Source organism: Heptranchias perlo, unplaced genomic scaffold (assembly GCF_035084215.1).
Source record: "Heptranchias perlo isolate sHepPer1 unplaced genomic scaffold, sHepPer1.hap1 HAP1_SCAFFOLD_44, whole genome shotgun sequence".
Classification (NCBI taxonomy): Eukaryota; Metazoa; Chordata; class Chondrichthyes; order Hexanchiformes; family Hexanchidae; genus Heptranchias; species Heptranchias perlo.
The window spans coordinates 130,794-152,621 of NW_027139453.1; positions in this window are offsets into that span (position 1 = coordinate 130,794).

Sequence of the window (21,828 nt, forward strand, 5' to 3'; positions counted from 1 at the left end):
TCTCTCTCTCCCCCCAGTGTTTTTCTCTCTCTCTCTCCCCCCAGTGTTTCTCTCTCTCTCTCTCCCCCCAGTGTTTTTCTCTCTCTCTCCCCCAGTGTTTCTCTCTCTCCCCTCAGTGTTTCTTTCTCTCTCCCCCCAGTGTTTGTCTCTCTCCAGCAGTGATACTCTCTCTCTCCCCCCAGTGTTTCTCGCCCTCCTCCCCAGTGTTTCTCTCTCTCCTCCCCAGTGTTTCTCTCTCTCTCTCTCCCCACTGAGTTTCTCTCTCTCAGCTCTCGCTCTCCCCCCATTGTTTCTCTATCACTCTCCCCCAGTGTTTCTCTCTCTCTCCCCCAGTGTTTTTCTCTCTCACTCCCCCCAGTGTTTCTCTCTCTCTCCCCAGTGTTTCTCTCTCTCTCCCCCAGTGTTTGTCTCTCTCCACCAGTGTTTCTCTCTCTCTCTCCCCCCAGTGTTTCTTGCTCTCCTCCCCAGTGTTTCTCTCTCTCCCCCAAGTGTTTCTCGCTCTCCCCCAGTGTTTCTCTTTCTCTCTCAGACCAGTGTTTCTGTCTCTCCTCCCCGCTGTTTCTCCCTCTCACTCCTGGCTGAGTTTCTCTCTCTCTCTCCACACAATGTTTCTCGCTTTCTCTCTCTCTCTCCCCAGTTTTTCTCTCTCTCTCCCCCAGTGTTTCTCTCTCTCACCCCCCAGTGTTTCTCTCTCTCCTGCGCAGTGTTTCTCTTACTCTCCCCCAGTGTTTCTCTCTCTCCCCCAGTGTTTCTCTCTCTCTCTCCCCCCAGTGTTTCTCTCTCTCTCTCCCCAGTTTTTCTCTCTCTCTCCCCCAGTGTTTCTCTCTCTCTCTCTCCCACCAGTGTTGTTCTCTCTCTCTCTCCCCCAGTGTTTGTCTTTCTCCACCAGTGTTTCTCTCTCTCTCACCCCAGTGTTTCTCGCCCTCCTCCCCAGTGTTTCTCTCTCTCACACAAGTGTTTCTCGCTCTCCCCCAGTGTTTCTCTCTCTCTCTCAGACCAATGTTTCTCTCTCTCCTCCCCAGTGTTTCTCTCTCTCTCTCCCGGCTGAGTTTCACTCTCTCTCTCTCTCCACACAATGTTTCTCGCTCTCTCTCTCTCTCCCCAGTTTTTCTCTCTCTCTCCCCCAGTGTTTCTCTCTCTCTCCCCCCAGTGTTTCTCTCTCTCCTGCGCAGTGTTTCTCTCACTCTCCCCCCAGTGTTTCTCTCTCTCCCCCAGTGTTTCTCTTTCTCTCTCTCTCTCCCCCCAGTGTTTCTCTCTCTCCTCCCCAGTGTTTCTCTCTATCTCTCTCCGCACTGCGTTTCTCTCTCTCAGCTGTCTCTCTCCCCCCAGTGTTTCTCTATCATTCTCTCCCAGTGTTTCTCTCTCTCTCTCTCCCCCCAGTGTTTTTCTCTCACTCTCTCCCCCAGTGTTTCTCTCTCTCTCCCCCAGTGTTTCTCTCTCTCCCCCAGTGTTTCTCTCTCTCTCTCTCCCCCCAGTGTTTCTCTCTCTCTCTCTCTCCCAACTGAGTTTCTCACTCTCAGCTCTCTCTCCCCCCAGTGTTTCTCTATCACTCTCCCCCAGTGTTTTTCTCTCTCTCTCCCTCCCCCCCCCAGTGTTTTTATCTCTCTCTCCCCGCAGTGTTTCTCTCTCTCTCTCTCCCACCAGTGTTCGTCTCTCTCTCTCTCCCCCCAGTGTTTCTCTCTCTCTCCCCCCAGTGTTTGTCTCTCTCCACCAGTGTTTCTCTCTCTCTCACCCCAGTGTTTCTCGCCCTCCTCCCCAGTGTTTCTCTCTCTCACACAAGTGTTTCTCGCTCTCCCCCAGTGTTTCTCTATCTCTCTCAGACCAATGTTTCTCTCTCTCCTCCCCAGTGTTTCTCTCTCTCTCTCCCGGCTGAGTTTCACTCTCTCTCTCTCCACACAATGTTTCTCGCTCTCTCTCTCTCCCCCCAGTTTTTCTCTCTCTCTCCCCCAGTGTTTCTCGCTCTCTCCCCCCAGTGTTTCTCTCTCTCCTGCGCACTGTTTCTCTCACTCTCCCCCCAGTATTTCTCTCTCTCCCCCAATGTTTCTCTTTCTCTCTCTCTCCCCCCAGTGTTTCTCTCTCTCCTCCCCAGTGTTTCTCTCTATCTCTCTCCGCACTGCGTTTCTCTCTCTCAGCTGTCTCTCTCCCCCCAGTGTTTCTCTATCATTCTCACCCAGTGTTTCTCTCTCTCTCTCCCCCCAGTGTTTTTCTCTCTCTCTCTCCCCCAGTGTTTCTCTCTCTCTCCCGCCAGTGTTTCTATCTCTCCCCCAGTGTTTCTCTCTCTCTCTCTCCCCCCAGTGTTTCTCTCTCTCTCTCCCCCCACTGAGTTTCTCTCTCTCAGCTCTATCTCTCCCCCCAGTGTTTCTCTATCACTCTCCCCCAGTGTTTCTCTCTCTCTCCCCCCAGTGTTTCTCTCTCTCCTGCGCAGTGTTTCTCTCACTCTCCCCCAGTGTTTCTCTCTCTCCCCCAGTGTTTCTCTCTCTCTATCCCCCCAGTGTTTCTCTCTCTCCTCCCCAGTGTTTTTCTCTCTCTCTCTCTCCCCACTGCGTTTCTCTCTCTCAGCTCTCTCTCCCCCCCACTGTTTCTCTATTACTCTCAACCAGTGTTTCTCTCTCTCTCTCTCCCCCCAGTGTTTTTCTCTCTCCCCCCCAGTGTTTCTCTCTCTCTCTCTCTCCCCCAGTGTTTCTCTCTCTCTCTCTCCCCACTGAGTTTCTCTCTCTCACCTCTCTCTCTCCCCCAGTGTTTCTCTCTCTCCTGCGCAGTGTTTCTCTCACTCTCCCCCCAGTGTTTCTCTCTCTCCCCCAGTGTTTCTCTTTCTCTCTCTCTCTCCCCCCAGTGTTTCTCTCTCTCCTCCCCAGTGTTTCTCTCTATCTCTCTCCGCACTGCGTTTCTCTCTCTCAGCTGTCTCTCTCCCCCCAGTGTTTCTCTATCATTCTCACCCAGTGTTTCTCTCTCTCTCTCACCCCCCAGTGTTTTTCTCTCACTCTCTCCCCCAGTGTTTCTCTCTCTCTCCCCCAGTGTTTCTCTCTCTCCCCCAGTGTTTCTCTCTCTCTCTCTCTCCCCAGTGTTTCTCTCTCTCTCTCTCTCCCCACTGAGTTTCTCACTCTCAGCTCTCTCTCCCCCCAGTGTTTCTCTATCACTCTCCCCTAGTGTTTTTCTCTCTCTCTCTCCCCCCCCCAGTGTTTTTATCTCTCTCTCCCCGCAGTGTTTCTCTCTCTCTCTCTCCCACCAGTGTTCGTCTCTCTCTCTCTCTCCCCCAGTGTTTCTCTCTCTCCCCCCAGTGTTTCTCTCTCTCTCCCCCCAGTGTTTGTCTCTCTCCACCAGTGTTTCTCTCTCTCTCACCCCAGTGTTTCTCGCCCTCCTCCCCAGTGTTTCTTTCTCTCACACAAGTGTTTCTCGCTCTCCCCCAGTGTTTCTCTCTCTCACTCAGACCAATGTTTCTCTCTCTCCTCCCCAGTGTTTCTCTCTATCTCTCCCGGCTGAGTTTCACTCTCTCTCTCTCCACACAATGTTTCTCGCTCTCTCTCTCTCCCCCCAGTTTTTCTCTCTCTCTCCCCCAGTGTTTCTCGCTCTCTCCCCCCAGTGTTTCTCTCTCTCCTGCGCAGTGTTTCTCTCACTCTCCCCCCAGTGTTTCTCTCTCTCCCCCAGTGTTTCTCTTTCTCTCTCTCTCCCCCCAGTGTTTCTCTCTCTCCTCCCCAGTGTTTCTCTCTATCTCTCTCCGCACTGCGTTTCTCTCTCTCAGCTGTCTCTCTCCCCCCAGTGTTTCTCTATCATTCTCACCCAGTGTTTCTCTCTCTCTCTCCCCCCAGTGTTTTTCTCTCTCTCTCTCCCCCAGTGTTTCTCTCTCTCTCCCCCCAGTGTTTCTATCTCTCCCCCAGTGTTTCTCTCTCTCTCTCTCCCCCCAGTGTTTCTCTCTCTCTCTCCCCCCACTGAGTTTCTCTCTCTCAGCTCTCTCTCTCCCCCCAGTGTTTCTCTATCACTCTCCCCCAGTGTTTCTCTCTCTCTCCCCCCAGTGTTTCTCTCTCTCCTGCGCAGTGTTTCTCTCACTCTCCCCCAGTGTTTCTCTCTCTCCCCCAGTGTTTCTCTCTCTCTCCCCCCAGTGTTTCTATCTCTCCCCCAGTGTTTCTCTCTCTCTCTCTCCCCCCAGTGTTTCTCTCTCTCTCTCTCCCCACTGCGTTTCTCTCTCTCAGCTCTCTCTCCCCCCCAGTGTTTCTCTATCACTCTCAACCAGTGTTTCTCTCTCTCTCTCCCCCCAGTGTTTTTCTCTCTCCCCCCCCCAGTGTTTCTCTCTCTCTCTCTCTCCCCCAGTGTTTCTCTCTCTCTCTCTCCCCACTGAGTTTCTCTCTCTCACCTCTCTCACTCCCCAAAGTGTTTCTCGATCACTCTCCCCCAGTGTTTCTCTCTCTCTCTCACTCCCACCAGTGTTGTTCTCTCTCTCTCCCCCAGTGTTTCTCTCTCCCCCCAGTGTTTGTCTCTCTCCACCAGTGTTTCTCTCTCTCTCACCCCAGTGTTTCTCGCCCTCCTCCCCAGTGTTTCTCTCTCTCCCCCAAGTGTTTCTCGCTCTCCCCCAGTGTTTCTCTCTCTCTCTCAGACCAAAGTTTCTCTCTCTCCTCCCCAGTGTTTCTCTCTCTCACTCCCGGCTGAGTTTCACTCTCTCTCTCTTCACACAATGTTTCTCGCTCTCTCTCTCTCTCTCCCCAGTTTTTCTCTCTCTCTCCCCCAGTGTTTCTCTCACTCTCCCCCCAGTGTTTCTCTCTCTCCCCCAGTGTTTCTCTCTCTCTCTCTCTCCCCCCAGTGTTTCTCTCTCTCCTCCCCAGTGTTTCTCTCTAACTCTCTCCGCACTGAGTTTCTCTCTCTCAGCTGTCTCTCTCCCCCAGTGTTTCTCTATCATTCTCACCCAGTGTTTCTCTCTCTCTCCCCCCAGTGTTTTTCTCTCTCTCTCTCTCCCCCAGTGTTTCTCTCTCTCTCCCCCCAGTGTTTCTCTCTCTCCCCCAGTGTTTCTCCCTCTCTCTACCCCCAGTGTTTCTCTCTCTCTCTCTCCCCACTGAGTTTCTCTCTCTCAGCTATCTCTCTCTCCCCCCAGTGTTTCTCTATCACTCTTCCCCAGTGTTTCTCTCTCTCTCTCTCCCCCAGTGTTTCTCTCTCTCTCTCCCCCCAGTGTTTCTCTCTCTCTCTCTCCAACCAGTGTTTCTCTCTCTCTCTCTCCCCCCAGTGTTTCCCTCTCTCCTGCGCAGTGTTTCTCTCACTCTCCCCCAGTGTTTCTCTCTCTCCCCCAGTGTTTCTCTCTCTCTCTCCCCCCAGTGTTTCTCTCTCTCCTCCCCAGTGTTTTTCTCTCTCTCTCTCTCCCCACTGCGTTTCTCTCTCTCAGCTCTCTCTCTCCCCCCAGTGTTTCTCTATCACTCTCAACCAGTGTTTCTCTCTCTCTCTCTCCCCCCAGTGTTTTTCTCTCTCTCCCCCAGTGTTTCTCTCTCTCTCTCTCCCCCAGTGTTTCTCTCTTTCATCCCCAGTGTTTCTCTCTCTCTCTCTCCCCACTGAGTTTCTCTCTCTCACCTCTCTCTCTCCCCACAGTGTTTCTCGATCACTCTCCCCCAGTGTTTCTCTCTCTCTCTCTCTCCCACCAGTGTTGTTCTCTCTCTCTCTCCCCCAGTGCTTCTCTCTCACCCCAGTGTTTGTCTCTCTCCACCAGTGTTTGTCTCTCTCTCACTCCAGTGTTTCTCGCCCTCCTCCCCAGTGTTTCTCTCTCTCCCCCAAGTGTTTCTCGCTCACCCCCAGTGTTTCTCTCTCTCTCTCAGACCAATGTTTCTCTCTCTTCTCCCCAGTGTTTCTCTCTCTCACTCCCGGCTGAGTTTCACTCTCTCTCTCTTCACACAATGTTTCTCGCTCTCTCTCTCTCTCTCCCCAGTTTTTCTCTCTCTCTCTCCCAGTGTTTCTCTCTCTCTCTCCCCCCAGTGTTTCTCTCTCTCCCCCCAGTGTTTCTCTATCATTCTCACCCAGTGTTTCTCTCTCTCTCTCTCCCCACAGTGTTTTTTTCTCTCTCTCTCCCCCAGTGTTTCTCTCTCTCTCCCCCCAGTGTTTCTCTCTCTCCCCCAGTGTTTTTCTCTCTCTCCCCCCAGTGTTTCTCTCTCTCTCTCTCCCCACTGAGTTTCTCTCTCTCAGCTATCTCTCTCTCCCCCCAGTGTTTCTCTATCACTCTCCCCCAGTGTTTCTCTCTCTCTCTCCCCCCAGTGTTTTTCTCTCTCTCTCCCCCCAGTGTTTCACTCTCTCTCTATCCAACCAGTGTTTTTTTCTCTCTCTCTCCCCCAGTGTTTCTCTCTCTCCCCCCAGTGTTTCTCTCTCTCTCCCCCCAGTGTTTGTCTCTCTCCCCCAGTGTTTCTCTCTCTCTCTCTCCCCACTGAGTTTCTCTCTCTCAGCTCTCTCTCTCCCCCCAGTGTTTCTCTATCACTCTCCCCCAGTGTTTTTCTCTCTCTCCCCCAGTGTTTCTCTCTCTCTCTCTCCCCCAGTGTTTCTCTCTCTCATCCCCAGTGTTTCTCTCTCTCTCTCTCCCCACTGAGTTTCTCTCTCTCACCTCTCTCTCTCACAACAGTGTTTCTCGATCACTCTCCTCCAGTGTTTCTCTCTCTCCCCCAGTGTTTCTCTTTCTCTCTCTCTCCCCCCAGTGTTTCTCTCTCTCCTCCCCAGTGTTTCTCTCTATCTCTCTCCGCACTGCGTTTCTCTCTCTCAGCTGTCTCTCTCCCACCAGTGTTTCTCTATCATTCTCACCCAGTGTTTCTCTCTCTCTCTCCCCCCAGTGTTTTTCTCTCTCACTCTCCCCCAGTGTTTCTCTCTCTCTCCCCCCAGTGTTTCTATCTCTCCCCCAGTGTTTGTCTCTCTCTCTCTCCCCCCAGTGTTTCTCTCTCTCTCTCTCCCCACTGAGTTTCTCTCTCTCAGCTCTCTCTCTCCCCCCAGTGTTTCTCTATCCCTCTCCCCCAGTGTTTCTCTCTCTCTCCCCCCAGTGTTTCTCTCTCTCCTGCGCAGTGTTTCTCTCACTCTCCCCCAGTGTTTCTCTCTCTCCCCCAGTGTTTCTCTCTCTCTCTCCCCCCAGTGTTTTTCTCTCTCTCTCCCCCCAGTGTTTCACTCTCTCTCTATCCAACCAGTGTTTTTTTCTCTCTCTCTCCCCCAGTGTTTCTCTCTCTCCCCCCAGTGTTCCTCTCTCTCTCCCCCCAGTGTTTGTCTCTCTCCCCCAGTGTTTCTCTCTCTCTCTCTCCCCCCAGTGTTTCTCTCTCTCTCTCTCCCCACTGAGTTTCTCTCTCTCAGCTCTCTCTCTCCCCCCAGTGTTTCTCTATCACTCTCCCCCAGTGTTTCTCTCTCTCTCCCCCCAGTGTTTCTCTCTCTCCTGCGCAGTGTTTCTCTCACTCTCCCCCCAGTGTTTCACTCTCTCTCTATCCAACCAGTGTTTTTTTCTCTCTCTCTCCCCCAGTGTTTCTCTCTCTCCCCCCAGTGTTTCTCTCACTCTCCCCCAGTGTTTCTCTCTCTCCCCCAGTGTTTCTCTCTCTCTCCACCCAGTGTTTCTCTCTCTCCTCCCCAGTGTTTTTTTCTCTCTCTCTCCCCACTGCGTTTCTCTCTCTCAGCTCTCTCTCTCCCCCCAGGGTTTCTCTATCACTCCCAACCAGTGTTTCTCTCTCTCTCTCTCCCCCCAGTGTTTTTCTCTCTCTCCCCCAGTGTTTCTCTCTCTCTCTCTCCCCCAGTGTTTCTCTCTCTCATCCCCAGTGTTTCTCTCTCTCTCTCTCCCCACTGAGTTTCTCTCTCTCACCTCTCTCTCTCCCCACAGTGTTTCTCGATCACTCTCCCCCAGTGTTTCTCTCTCTCCCCCAGTGTTTCTCTTTCTCTCTCTCTCCCCCCAGTGTTTCTCTCTCTCCTCCCCAGTGTTTCTCTCTATCTCTCTCCGCACTGCGTTTCTCTCTCGCAGCTGTCTCTCTCCCACCAGTGTTTCTCTATCATTCTCACCCAGTGTTTCTCTCTCTCTCTCCCCCCAGTGTTTTTCTCTCTGACTCTCCCCCAGTGTTTCTCTCTCTCTCCCCCCAGTGTTGCTATCTCTCCCCCAGTGTTTGTCTCTCTCTCTCTCCCCCCAGTGTTTCTCTCTCTCTCTCTCCCCACTGAGTTTCTCTCTCTCAGCTCTCTCTCTCCCCCCAGTGTTTCTCTATCCCTCTCCCCCAGTGTTTCTCTCTCTCTCCCCCCAGTGTTTCTCTCTCTCCTGCGCAGTGTTTCTCTCACTCTCCCCCAGTGTTTCTCTCTCTCCCCCAGTGTTTCTCTCTCTCTCTCCCCCCAGTGTTTCTCTCTCTCCTCCCCAGTGTTTTTCTCTCTCTCTCTCTCCCCACTGCGTTTCTCTCTCTCAGCTCTCTCTCTCCCCCCAGTGTTTCTCTATCACTCTCAACCAGTTTTTCTCTCTCTCTCTCTCCCCCCAGTGCTTTTCTCTCTCTCCCCCAGTGTTTCTCTCTCTCTCTCTCTCTCCCCCAGTGTTTCTCTCTCTCATCCCCAGTGTTTCTCTCTCTCTCTCTCCCCACTGAGTTTCTCTCTCTGACCTCTCTCTCTCCCCACAGTGTTTCTCGATCACTCTCCCCCAGTGTTTCTCTCTCTCTCTCTCTCCCACCAGTGTTGTTCTCTCTCTCTCTCCCCCAGTGTTTCTCTCTCCCCCCAGTGTTTGTCTCTCTCCCCCAGTGTTTCTCTCTCTCTCTCTCCCCCCAGTGTTTCTCTCTCTCTCTCTCCCCACTGAGTTTCTCTCTCTCAGCTCTCTCTCTCCCCCCAGTGTTTCTCTATCACTCTCCCCCAGTGTTTTTCTCTCTCTCCCCCAGTGTTTCTCTCTCTCTCTCTCCCCCAGTGTTTCTCTCTCTCATCCCCAGTGTTTCTCTCTCTCTCTCTCCCCACTGAGTTTCTCTCTCTCACCTCTCTCTCTCCCCACAGTGTTTCTCGATCACTCTCCCCCAGTGTTTCTCTCTCTCCCCCAGTGTTTCTCTTTCTCTCTCTCTCCCACCAGTGTTTCTCTCTCTCCTCCCCAGTGTTTCTCTCTATCTCTCTCCGCACTGCGTTTCTCTCTCTCAGCTGTCTCACTCCCACCAGTGTTTCTCTATCATTCTCACCCAGTGTTTCTCTCTCTCTCTCCCCCCAGTGTTTTTCTCTCTCACTCTCCCCCAGTGTTTCTCTCTCTCTCCCCCCAGTGTTTCTATCTCTCCCCCAGTGTTTGTCTCTCTCTCTCTCCCCCCAGTGTTTCTCTCTCTCTCTCTCCCCACTGAGTTTCTCTCTCTCAGCTCTCTCTCTCCCCCCCAGTGTTTCTCTATCCCTCTCCCCCAGTGTTTCTCTCTCTCTCCCCCCAGTGTTTCTCTCTCTCCTGCGCAGTGTTTCTCTCACTCTCCCCCAGTGTTTCTCTCTCTCCCCCAGTGTTTCTCTCTCTCTCTCCCCCCAGTGTTTTTCTCTCTCTCTCCCCCCAGTGTTTCACTCTCTCTCTATCCAACCAGTGTTTTTTTCTCTCTCTCTCCCCCAGTGTTTCTCTCTCTCCCCCCAGTGTTTCTCTCTCTCTCCCCCCAGTGTTTGTCTCTCTCCCCCAGTGTTTCTCTCTCTCTCTCTCCCCCCAGTGTTTCTCTCTCTCTCTCTCCCCACTGAGTTTCTCTCTCTCAGCTCTCTCTCTCCCCCCAGTGTTTCTCTATCACTCTCCCCCAGTGTTTCTCTCTCTCTCCCCCCAGTGTTTCTCTCTCACCTGCGCAGTGTTTCTCTCACTCTCCCCCAGTGTTTCTCTCTCTCCCCCAGTGTTTCTCTCTCTCTCCACCCAGTGTTTCTCTCTCTCCTCCCCAGTGTTTTTTTCTCTCTCTCTCCCCACTGCGTTTCTCTCTCTCAGCTCTCTCTCTCCCCCCAGGGTTTCTCTATCACTCTCAACCAGTGTTTCTCTCTCTCTCTCTCCCCCCAGTGTTTTTCTCTCTCTCCCCCAGTGTTTCTCTCTCTCTCTCTCCCCCAGTGTTTCTCTCTCTCATCCCCAGTGTTTCTCTCTCTCTCTCTCCCCACTGAGTTTCACTCTCTCACCTCTCTCTCTCCCCACAGTTTTTCTCGATCACTCTCCCCCAGTGTTTCTCTCTCTCCCCCAGTGTTTCTCTTTCTCTCTCTCTCCCCCCAGTGTTTCTCTCTCTCCTCCCCAGTGTTTCTCTCTATCTCTCTCCGCACTGCGTTTCTCTCTCTCAGCTGTCTCTCTCCCACCAGTGTTTCTCTATCATTCTCACCCAGTGTTTCTCGCTCTCTCTCCCCCCAGTGTTTTTCTCTCTGACTCTCCCCCAGTGTTTCTCTGTCTCTCCCCCCAGTGTTGCTATCTCTCCCCCAGTGTTTGTCTCTCTCTCTCTCCCCCCAGTGTTTCTCTCTCTCTCTCTCCCCACTGAGTTTCTCTCTCTCAGCTCTCTCTCTCCCCCCAGTGTTTCTCTATCCCTCTCCCCCAGTGTTTCTCTCTCTCTCCCCCAGTGTTTCTCTCTCTCCTGCGCAGTGTTTCTCTCACTCTCCCCCAGTGTTTCTCTCTCTCCCCCAGTGTTTCTCTCTCTCTCTCCCCCAGTGTTTCTCTCTCTCCTCCCCAGTGTTTTTTTCTCTCTCTCTCTCCCCACTGCGTTTGTCTCTCTCAGCTCTCTCTCTCCCCCCAGTGTTTCTCTATCACTCTCAACCAGTTTTTCTCTCTCTCTCTCTCCCCCCAGTGCTTTTCTCTCTCTCCCCCAGTGTTTCTCTCTCTCTCTCTCTCTACCCCAGTGTTTCTCTCTCTCATCCCCAGTGTTTCTCTCTCTCTCTCTCCCCACTGAGTTTCTCTCTCTCACCTCTCTCTCTCCCCACAGTGTTTCTCGATCACTCTCCCCCAGTGTTTCTCTCTCTCTCTCTCCCCCACCAGTGTTGTTCTCTCTCTCTCTCCCCCAGTGTTTCTCTCTCCCCCCAGTGTTTGTCTCTCTCCACCAGTGTTTCTCTCTCTCTCACCCCAGTGTTTCTCAGCCTCCTCCCCAGTGTTTCTCTCTCTCCCCCAAGTGTTTCTCGCTCTCCCCCAGTGTTTCTCTCTCTCTCTCAGACCAATGTTTCTCTCTCTCCTCCCCAGTGTTTCTCTCTCTCACTCCCGGCTGAGTTTCACTCTCTCTCTCTTCACACAATGTTTCACGCTCTCTCTCTCTCTCTCTCTCCCCAGTTTTTCTCTCTCTCTCCCCCAGTGTTTCTCTCACTCTCCCCCCAGTGTTTCTCTCTCTCCCCCAGTGTTTCTCTCTCTCTCTCTCTCCCCCCAGTGTTTCTCTCTCTCCTCCCCAGTGTTTCTCTCTATCTCTCTCCGCACTGAGTTTCTCTCTCTCAGCTGTCTCTCTCCCCCCAGTGTTTCTCTATCATTCTCACCCAGTGTTTCTCTCTCTCAACCCCAATGTTTCTCTCTCTCCCCCAGTGTTTCTCTCTCTCTCTCCCCCCAGTGTTTCTCTCTCTCTCTCTCCCCACTGAGTTTCTCTCTCTCAGCTATCTCTCTCTCCCCCCAGTGTTTGTCTATCACTCTCCCCCAGTGTTTCTCTCTCTCTCTCTCCCCCCAGTGTTTTTCTCTCTCTCTAACCCCAGTGTTTCTCTCTCTCTCTCCAACCAGTGTTTCTCTCTCTCTCTCTCCCCCAGTGTTTCTCTCTCTCTCTCTCCCCACTGAGTTTCTCTCTCTCAGCTCTCTCTCTCCCCCCAGTGTTTCTCTATCACTCTCCCCCAGTGTTTCTCTCTCTCTCCCCCCACTGTTTCTCTCTCTCCTGCGCAGTGTTTCTCTCAATCTCCCCCAGTGTTTCTCTCTCTCCCCCCAGTGTTTCTCTCTCTCTCTCCTCCCCAGTGTTTTTTTCTCTCTCTCTCTCCCCACTGCGTTTCTCTCTCTCAGCTCTCTCTCACCCCCCAGTGTTTCTCTATCACTCTCAACCAGTGTCTCTCTCTCTCTCTCTCCCCCCAGTGTTTTTCTCTCTCTCCCCCTGTGTTTCTCGCTCTCTCTCTCCCCCAGTGTTTCTCTCTCTCATCCCCAGTGTTTCTCTCTCTCTCTCTCCCCACTGAGTTTCTCTCTCTCACCTCTCTCTCTCCCCACAGTGTTTCTCGATCACTCTCCCCCAGTGTTTCTCTCTCTCTCTCTCTGCCACCAGTGTTGTTCTCTCTCTCTCTCCCCCAGTGTTTCTCTCTCCCCCCAGTGCTTGTCGCTCTCCACCAGTGTTTCTCTCTCCCTCACCCCAGTGTTTCTCGCCCTCCTCCCCAGTGTATCTCTCTCTCCCCCAACTGTTTCTCGCTCTCCCCCAGTGTGTCTCTCTCTCTCTCAGACCAATGTTTCTCTCTCTCCTCCCCAGTGTTTCTCTCTCTCACTCCCGGCTGAGTTTCACTCTCTCTCTCTTCACACAATGTTTCTCGCTCTCTGTCTCTCTCTCCCCAGTTTTTCTCTCTCTCTCCCCCAGTGTTTCTCTCACTCTCCCCCCAGTGTTTCTCTCTCTCCCCCAGTGTTTCTCTCTCTCTCTCTCCCCCCAGTGTTTATCTCTCTCCTCCCCAGTGTTTCTCTCTATCTCTCTCCGCACTGAGTTTCTCTCTCTCAGCTGTCTCTCTCCCCCCAGTGTTTCTCTATCATTCTCACCCAGTGTTTCTCTCTCTCTCCCCCCAATATTTTTCTCTCTCTCTCTCCCCCAGTGTTTCTCTCTCTCTCCCCCAGTGTTTCTCTCTCTCCCCCAGTGTTCCTCTCTCTCTCCCCCCAGTGTTTCTCTCTCTCTCTCTCTCCCCACTGAGTTTCTCTCTCTCAGCTATCTCTCTCTCCCCCCAGTGTTTCTCTATCACTCTCCCCCAGTGTTTCTCTCTCTCTCTCTCCCCCCAGTGTTTTTCTCTCTCTCTCCCCCCAGTGTTTCACTCTCTCTCTCTCCAAAGAGTGTTTTTTTCTCTCTCTCTCCCCCAGTGTTTCTCTCTCTCCCCCCAGTGTTTCTCTCTCTCTCCCCCCAGTGTTTGTCTCTCTCCCCCAGTGTTTCTCTCTCTCTCTCTCCCCTCAGTGTTTCTCTATCACTCTCCCCCAGTGTTTCTCTCTCTCTCTCTCTCCCCCAGTGTTTCTCTCTCTCTCTCTCTCTCCCCCAGTGTTTCTCCCTCTCCTCCCCAGTGTTTCTCTCTATCTCTCTCCGCCCTGAGTATCTCTCTCTCAGCTGTCTCTCTCCCCCCAGTGTTTCTCTATCATTCTCACCCAGTGTTTCTCTCTCTCTCTCTCCCCCCAGTGTTTTTCTCTCTCTCTCTCCCCCAGTGTTTCTCTCTCTCTCCCCCCAGTGTTTCTCTCTCTCCCCCAGTGTTTCTCTCTCTCTCTCCCCCCAGTGTTTCTCTCTCTCTCTCTCCCAACTGAGTTTCTCTCTCTCAGCTATCTCTCTCTCCCCCCAGTGTTTCTCTATCACTCTCCCCCAGTGTTTCTCTCTCTCTCTCTCCCCCCAGTGTTTTTCTCTCTCTCTAACCCCAGGGTTTCTCTCTCTCTCTCCAACCAGTGTTTCTCTCTCTCTCTCTCCCCCCAGTGTTTCTCTCTCTCTCTCTCCCCACTGAGTTTCTCTCTCTCAGCTCTCTCTCTCCCCCCAGTGTTTCTCTATCACTCTCCCCCAGTGTTTCTCTCTCTCTCCCCCCAGTGTTTCTCTCTCTCCTGCGCAGTGTTTCTCTCACTCTCCCCCAGTGTTTCTCTCTCTCCCCCAGTGTTTCTCTCTCTCTCTCCCCCAGTGTTTCTCTCTCTCCTCCCCAGTGTTTTTCTCTCTCTCTCTCTCCCCACTGCGTTTCTCTCTCTCAGCTCTCTCTCTCCCCCCAGTGTTTCTCTATCACTCTCAACCAGTGTTTCTCTCTCTCACCCCCCAGTGTTTTTCTCTCTCTCCCCCAGTGTTTCTCTCTCTCCTCCCCAGTGTTTCTCTCTATCTCTCTCCGCACTGAGTTTCTCTCTCTCAGCTGTCTCTCTCCCACCAATGTTTCTCTATCATTCTCACCCAGTGTTTCTCTCTCTCTCTCTCCCCCCAGTGTTTTACTCTCTCTCTCTCTCCCAGTGTTTCTCTCTCTCTCCCCCAGTGTTTCTCTCTCTCTCTCTCCCCACTGAGTTTCTCTCCCTCAGCTATCTCTCTCTCCACCCAGTGTTTCTCTATCACTCTCCCCCAGTGTTTCTCTCTCTCTCACTCCCCCCAGTGTTTTTCTCTCTCTCTCTCCCCAGTGTTTCTCTCTCTCTCTCTCGAACCAGTGTTTCTCTCTCTCTCTCTCCCCACTGAGTTTCTCTCTCTCAGCTCTCTCTCTCCTCGCCAGTGTTTTTCTCTCTCTCTCTCCCCCAGTGTTTCTCGCTCTCTCCCCCCAGTATTTCTCTCTCTCCTGCGCAGTGTTTCTCTCACTCTCCCCCAGTGTTTCTCTCTCTCCCCCAGTATTTCTCTCTATCTCTCCCCCCAGTGTTTCTCTCTCTCCTCCCCAGTGTTTTTCTCTCTCTCTCTCCCCACTGCGTTTCTCTCTCTCAGCTCTCTCTCTCCCCCCAGTGTTTCTCTATCACTCTCAACCAGTGTTTCTCTCTCTCTCTCTCCCCCCAGTGTTTTTCTCTCTCTCCCCCAGTGTTTCTCTCTCTCATCCCCAGTGTTTCTCTCTCTCTCTCTCCCCACTGAGTTTCTCTCTCTCACCTCTCTCTCTCCCCACAGTGTTTCTCGATCACTCTCCCCCAGTGTTTCTCTCTCTCTCTCTCTCCCCCATTATTTCTCTCTCCCCCCAGTGTTTGTCTCTCTCCACCAGTTTTTCTCTCTCTCTCACCCCAGTGTTTCTCGCCCTCCTCCCCAGTGTTTCTCTCTCTCCCCCAAGTGTTTCTCGCTCTCCCCCAGTGTTTCTCTCTCTCTCTCAGACCAATGTTTCTCTCTCTCCTCCGTAGTGTTTCTCTCTCTCACTCCCGGCTGAGTTTCACTCTCTCTCTCTTCACACAATGTTTCTCGCTCTCTGTCTCTCTCTCCCCAGTTTTTCTCTCTCTCTCCCCCAGTGTTTCTCTCACTCTCCCCCCAGTGTTTCTCTCTCCCCCCCAGTGTTTCTCTCTCTCTCTCTCTCCCCCCAGTGTTTCTCTCTCTCCTCCCCAGTGTTTCTCTCTATCTCTCTCCGCACTGAGTTTCTCTCTCTCAGCTGTCTCTCTCCCACCAGTGTTTCTCTATCATTCTCACCCAGTGTTTCTCTCTCTCTCTCTCCCCCCAGTGTTTTACTCTCTCTCTCTCTCTCCCAGTGTTTCTCTCTCTCTCCCCCAGTGTTTCTCTCTCTCTCTCTCCCCACTGAGTTTCTCTCCCTCAGCTATCTCTCTCTCCACCCAGTGGTTCTCTATCACTCTCCCCCAGTGTTTCTCTCTCTCTCACTCCCCCCAGTGTTTTTCTCTCTCTCTCTCCCCAGTGTTTCTCTCTCTCTCTCTCCAACCAGTGTTTCTCTCTCTCTCTCTCCCCACTGAGTTTCTCTCTCTCAGCTCTCTGTCTCCCCCCAGTGTTTCTCTATCACTCTCCCCCAGTGTTTCTCTCTCTCTCCCCCCAGTGTTTCTCTCTCACCTGCGCAGTGTTTCTCTCACTCTCCCCCAGTGTTTCTCTCTCTCCCCCAGTGTTTCTCTCTCTCTCTCCACCCAGTGTTTCTGTCTCTCCTCCCCAGTGTTTTTCTCTCTCTCTCTCCCCACTGCGTTTCTCTCTCTCAGCTCTCTCTCTCCCCGCAGTATTTCTCTATCACACTCAACCAGTGTTTCTCTCTCTCTCTCTCCCCCCAGTGTTTTTCTCTCTCTCCCCCAGTGTTTCTCTCTCTCTCTCTCCCCCAGTGTTTCTCTCTCTCATCCCCAGTGTTTCTCTCTCTCTCCCCACTGAGTTTCTCTCTCTCACCTCTCCCTCTCCCCACAGTGTTTCTCGATCACTCTCGCCCAGTGTTTCTCTCTCTCTCTCTCTCCCACCAGTGTTGTTCTCTCTCTCTCTCCCCCAGTGTTTCTTTCTCCCCGCAGTGTTTGTCTCTCTCCACCAGTGTTTCTCTCTCTCTCACCCCAGTTTTTCTCGCCCTCCTCCCCAGTGTTTCTCTCTCTCTCCCAAGTGTTTCTCGCTCTCCCCCAGTGTTTCTCTCTCTCTCTCAGACCAATGATTCTCTCTCTCCTCCCCAGTGTTTCTCTCTCTCACTCCCGGCTGAGTTTCACTCTCTCTCTCTTCACACAATGTTTCTCGCTCTCTCTCTCTCTCTCCCCAGTTTTTCTCTCTCTCTCCCCCAGTGTTTCTCTCACTCTCCCCCCAGTGTTTCTCTCTCCCCCCCAGTGTTTCTCTCTCTCTCTCTCTCCCCCAGTGTTTCTCTCTCTCCCCCCAGTGTTTCTCTCTCTCCCCCAGTGTTTCTCTCTCTCTCTCCCCCCATTGTTTCTCTGTCTCTCTCCCCACTGAGTTTCTCTCTCTCATCTCTCTCTCTCCCCCCAGTGTTTCTCTATCACTCTCCCCCAGTGTTTCTCTCTCTATCTCTCCCCCCAGTGTATTTCTCTCTCTCTCCCCCCAGTGTTTCTCTCTCTCTCTCTCCAACCAGTGTTTTTCTCTCTCTCTCTCCCCCAGTGTTTTCTCTCTCCCCCCAGTGTTTCTCTCTCTCTCCCCCCAGTGTTTGTCTCTCTCCACCAGTGTTTCTCTCACTCTCACCCCAGTGTTTCTCGCCCTCCTTCCCAGTATTTCTCTCTCTCCCCCAAGTGTTTCTCGCTCTCCCCCAGTGTTTCTCTCTCTCTCTCAGACCAGTGTTTCTCTCTCTCCTCCCTAGTGTTTCCCTCTCTCTCTCCCGGCTGAGTTTCACTCTCTCTCTCTCCACACAATGTTTCTCGCTCTCTCACTCTCTACCCAGTTTTTCTCTCTCTCTCTCCCCCAGTGTTTCTCTATCTCTCCCCCCAGTGTTTCTCTCTCTCCTCCCCAGTGTTTCTCTCGATCACTCTCCCCACTGCGTTTCTCTCTCTCAGCTGTCTCTCTCCCCCCATTGTTTCTCTATCATTCTCACCCAGTGTTTCTCTCTCTCTCTCTCTCTCGCCCCAGTGTTTTTCTCTCTCTCTCTCCCCCAGTGTTTCTCTCTCTCTCCCCCCAGTGTTTCTCTCTCTCCCCCAGTGTTTCTCTCTCTCTCCCCCCAGTGTTTCTCTCTCTCTCCCCACTGAGTTTCTCTCTCTCAGCTCTATCTCTCCCCCCAGTGTTTCTCTATCACTCTCCCCCAGTGTTTCTCTTTCTCTCTCTCCCCCCAGTGTTTTTTTCTCTCTCTCCCCCCAGTGTTTCTCTCTCTCTCTCTCCCACCAGTGTTTTTTTCTCTCTCTCTCCCCCAGTGTTTCTCTCTCTCCCCCCAGTGTTTCTCTCTCTCTCCCCCCAGTGTTTGTCTCTTTCCACCAGTGTTTCTCTCACTCTCACCCCAGTGTTGCTCGCCCTCCTCCCCAGTGTTTCTCTCTCTCCCCCAAGTGTTTCTCGATCTCCCCCAGTGTTTCTCTCTCTCTCTCAGACCAGTGTTTCTCTCTCTCCTCCCCAGTGTTTCTCTCTCTCTCTCCCGGCTGAGTTTCACTCTCTCTCTCTCCACACAATGTTTCTCGCTCTCTCACTCTCTCCACAGTTTTTCTCTCTCTCCCCCAGTGTTTCTCTCTCTCTCCCCCCAGTGTTTCTCTCTCTCCTGCGCAGTGTTTCTCTCACTCTCCCCCAGTGTTTCTCTCTCTCCCCCAGTGTTTTTCTCTCTCTCTCTCTTCCCCCAGTGATTTTCTCTCTGTCTCCCCCCAGTGTTTCTCTCTCTCTCCCCTCAGTGTTTGTCTCTCTCCACCAGTGTTTCTCTCTCTCTCCCCCCAGTGTTTCTCTCACTCTCCCCCAGTGTTTCTCTCTCTCTCTCTCCCCACTGCGTTTCTCTCTCTCAGCTCTCTCTCTCCCCCCAGTGTTTCGCTATCACTCTCACCCAGTGTTTCTCTCTCTCTCTCCCTCCAGTGTTTTTCCCTCTCTCCCCCAGTGTTTCTCTCTCTCTCTCAGACCAGTGTTTCTCTCTCTCCTCCCCAGTGTTTCTCTCTCTCTCTCCCGGCTGAGTTTCACTCTCTCTCTCTCCACACAATGTTTCTCGCTCTCTCACTCTCTCCCCAGTTTTTCTCTCTCTCCCCCAGTGTTTCTCTCTCTCTCCCCCCAGTGTTTCTCTCTCTCTCCCCCCAGTGTTTGTCTCTCTCCACCAGTGTTTCTCTCTCTCTCCCCCCAGTGTTTCTCGCCCTCCTCCCCAGTGTTTCTCTCTCTCCTCCCCAGTGTTTCTCTCTCTCTCTCTCCCCACTGAGTTTCTCTCTCTCAGCTCTCGCTCTCCCCCCAGTGTTTCTCTATCACTCTCCCCCAGTGTTTCTCTCTCTCTCTCCCCCCAGTGTTTTTCTCTCTATCCCCCCAGTGTTTCTCTCTCTCTCTCCCACCAGTGTTTTTCTCTCTCTCTCTCCCCCAGTGTTTCTCTCTCTCTCCCCCAGTGTTTCTCTCTCTCCACCAGTGTTTCTCTCTCTCACACCCCAGTGTTTCTCGCCCTCCTCCCCAGTGTTTCTCTCTCTCCCCCAGTGTTTCTCTCTCTCCCCCCAGTGTTTCTCTCTCTCTCCCCCCAGTGTTTGTCTCTCTCCACCATTGTTTCTCTCTGTCTCACCCCAGTGTTTCTCGCCCTCCTCCCCAGTGTTTCACTCTCCCCCCAAGTGTTTCTCGCTCTCCCCCAGTGTTTCTCTCTCTCTCTCAGACCAGTGTTTCTCTCTCTCCTCCCCAGTGTTTCTCTCTCTCTCTCCCGGCAGAGTTTCACTCTCTCTCTCTCCACACAATGTTTCTCGCTCTCTCTCTCTCCCCAGTTTTTCTCTCTCCCCCAGTGTTACTCTCTCTCTCTCTCTCCCCCAAGTGTTTCTCTCTCTCCTCCCCAGTGTTTCTCTCTATCTCTCTCCCCACTGCGTTTCTCTCTCTAATCTGTCTCTCTCCCCCCAGTGTTTCTCTATCATTCTCACCCAGTGTTTCTCTCTCTCTCTCTCCCCCCAGTGTTTTTCTCTCTCTCTCCCCCAGTGTTTCTCTCTCACCCCCCAGTGTTTCTCTCTCTCTCCTCCCAGTGTTTCTCTCTCTCCACCAGTGTTTCTCTCTCTCTCCCCCCAGTGTTTCTCGCCCTCCTCCCCAGTGTTTCTCTATCATTCTCACCCAGTGTTTCTCTCTCTCTCTCCCCCCAGTGCTTTGCTCTCTCTCCCCCCAGTGTTTCTCTCTCTCTCTCTCCCCCCAGTGTTTTTCTCTATCTCTCTCCCCTCAGTGTTTCTCTCTCTTCCCCTCAGTGTTTGTCTCTCTCCACCAGTATTTCTCTCCCTCTCCCCCCAATGTTTCTCGCCCTCCTCCCCAGTGTTTCTCTCTCTCCCCCAAGTGTTATTCGCTCTCCCCCCGTGTTTCTCTCTCTCTCTCTCAGACCAGTGTTTCTCTCTCTCCTCCCCATTGTTTCTCCATCTCTCTCCCGACTGAGTTTCTCTCTCTCTCTCTCCACACAATGTTTCTCGCTCTCTCTCTCTCTCCACCAGTTTTTCTCTCTCTCTCCCCCCAGTGTTTGTCTCTCTCTCCCCCCAGCGTTTTTCTCTCTCTCTCTCCCCCCAGTGTTTCTCTCTCTCCCCCCCAGTATTTCTCTCTCTCTCCCCGCAGTGTTTCTCTCTCTCCTCCGCAGTGTTTCTCTCTCTCTCCCCCCAGTGTTTCTCTCTCTCCCCCAGTGTTTTTATCTCACTCTCCCCCCCGCAGTGTTTCTCTCTCTCCTCCCCAGTGTTGCTCTCTCTCTCTCCCCACTGAATTTCTCTCTCTCAGCTCTCTCTCTCTCCCCCCAGTGTTTTTCTCTCTCCCACCCCCCAGTGTTTCTCTCTCTCTCCCCCATTGTTTATCTCTCTCTCCCCCCACTGCTTTTCTCTCTCTCCCACCAGTGTTTCTCTGTCTCACCCACAAGTGTTTCTCTGTCTCTCCCCAGTGTTTCACTCTCGCTCCCCCCAGTGTTTCTCTCACTCTACTCCCAGTGTTTCTCTCTCTCCCCCCAGTGTCTCTCTCTCTCTCCATACCCACAATGTTTCTCTCTCTCTTTCACTCTCTCCTCCCACAGTGTTTCTCTCTCTTTCTCTCTCTCCCCCCAGTGTTCCTCTCTCTCTCCAGTGTTTCTCTCCCCCCCACCCGTGTTTCTCTCTCTCTCCCCAGTGTTTCTGTCTCTCCCCCCAGTGTTTCTCTCTCTCTCTCTACACAGTGTCCCTCTCTCTTCCCAGTGTTTCTCTCTCTCCTCACAGTGTTTCTCACTCTCTCTCTCCCCCAGTGTTTCTCTCCCTCTCTCCCCAGTGTTTCTCTCTCTCCCTCTCTACCCAATGTTTCTCTCTCAACCCCCAGTGTTTATCTCTCCCCCCCAGTGTTTCTCTCTCTCTCTCTCCCACCAGTGTTTCACCCTCTCTCGACCCAGTGTTTTTCTCTCTCTCTCCCCAGTGTTTCTCTCTCTCTCTTTCTCCCCCCACTGTTTGTCTATATCCCTCCCTCCATCCCGCCAGTGTTTCTCTCTCTCTCCACCAGTGTTTCTCTTCCTCCTCCCCCCTGTGTTTCTCTCTCTCCCCCCAGTGTTTCTGTCTGTCTCTGCAGTGTTTCTCTCCCTCCCCAGTGTTTCGCTCTCTCCCCAGTGTTTCTCTCTCCACCCGCAGTTATTCTCTCTCTCTCCCCCCATTGTTTCTATCTCCACCCCCAGTGTTACACTCTCTCTCCCCAGTGGTTCTCTCTCCCCCCTCCCAGTGTTTCTCTCTCTCCAGTGTTTCTCTCTCTCTCCCCAGTTTCTCTCTCTCTCTCCTCCCCCCAGTGTTTCTCTCTCTCTCCCTCTCTCTCTCCCCTCAGTGTTTCTCTCTCTCTCTCTTCCCCAGTGTTTCCCCCTCTCTCTCTCCCCCCAGTGTCCATCTCTCTCCCACCAGTGTCTCTCTCTCTCTCCCCCACAGTGTTTATCACTCTCCCCACAGTGTTTCGCTCTCACTCCCACCAGTGTCGCTCTCTCTCTCTCCCCCCAGTGTTCCTCTCTCCCCCCCAGTGTTTCTCTCTCTCTCTCTCTCCCCCCAGTGTTTCCCTCTCTCTCTCCCCCCAGTGTCGCTCTCTCTCTCCCCCCAGCGTTTCTCTCTCTCCCCACGGTGTTTCTCTCTCTCTCCCCCCAGTGTTTCTCTCTCTCCCTCCAGTGTTTATCTCTCTCTCTCTCTCTCTATACCCACGCTGTTTCTCTCTCTCTCTCACTATCTCCACCCACAGTGTTTCTCTTTCTGTCTCTCCCCAGTGTTCCTCTCTCTCTCCGGTGTTTCTCTCTCACCCCCCGGATTTCTCTCTCTCTCTCCCCAGTGTTTCTCTCTCTCCCACCGCAGTGTTTCTCTCTCTCTCTCCCACCAGTGTTTAACCCTCTCTCCACCAAGTGTTTATCTCTCTCTCCCCCCAGTGTTATTCTCTCTCTCCCACAAGTGTTTCTCTGTCTCTCCCACCAGTGTTTCTCTGTCTCTCCCCAGTGTTTCTGTCTCGCTGCCCCCACTGTTTCTCTCTCACTCCCCCCAGTTTTTATCTCTCTCTCCCCCCAGTGTTTCTCTATCTCCCCCAGTGTTTCTCTCTCTCTCTACAATCCCACAGTGTTTCTCTCTCTCTCTCTTTCCTCCCCCAGTGTTTCTCTCTCTCTCTCCCCAGTGTTTCTCTCTCACCCCCAGTGTTTCTCTCTCTCTCTCTCCCACCAGTGTTTCACCCTCTCGCGACCCAGTGTTTCTCTCTCTCCCCCCCCCCCCCACTGTTTCTCTCTCTCTCCCCCAGTGTTTCTCTCTCTCCCCCCAGAGTTTCTCTCTCTCTCCCCCCAGTGTTTGTCTCTCTCCACCATTGTTTCTCTCTGTCTCACCCCAGTGTT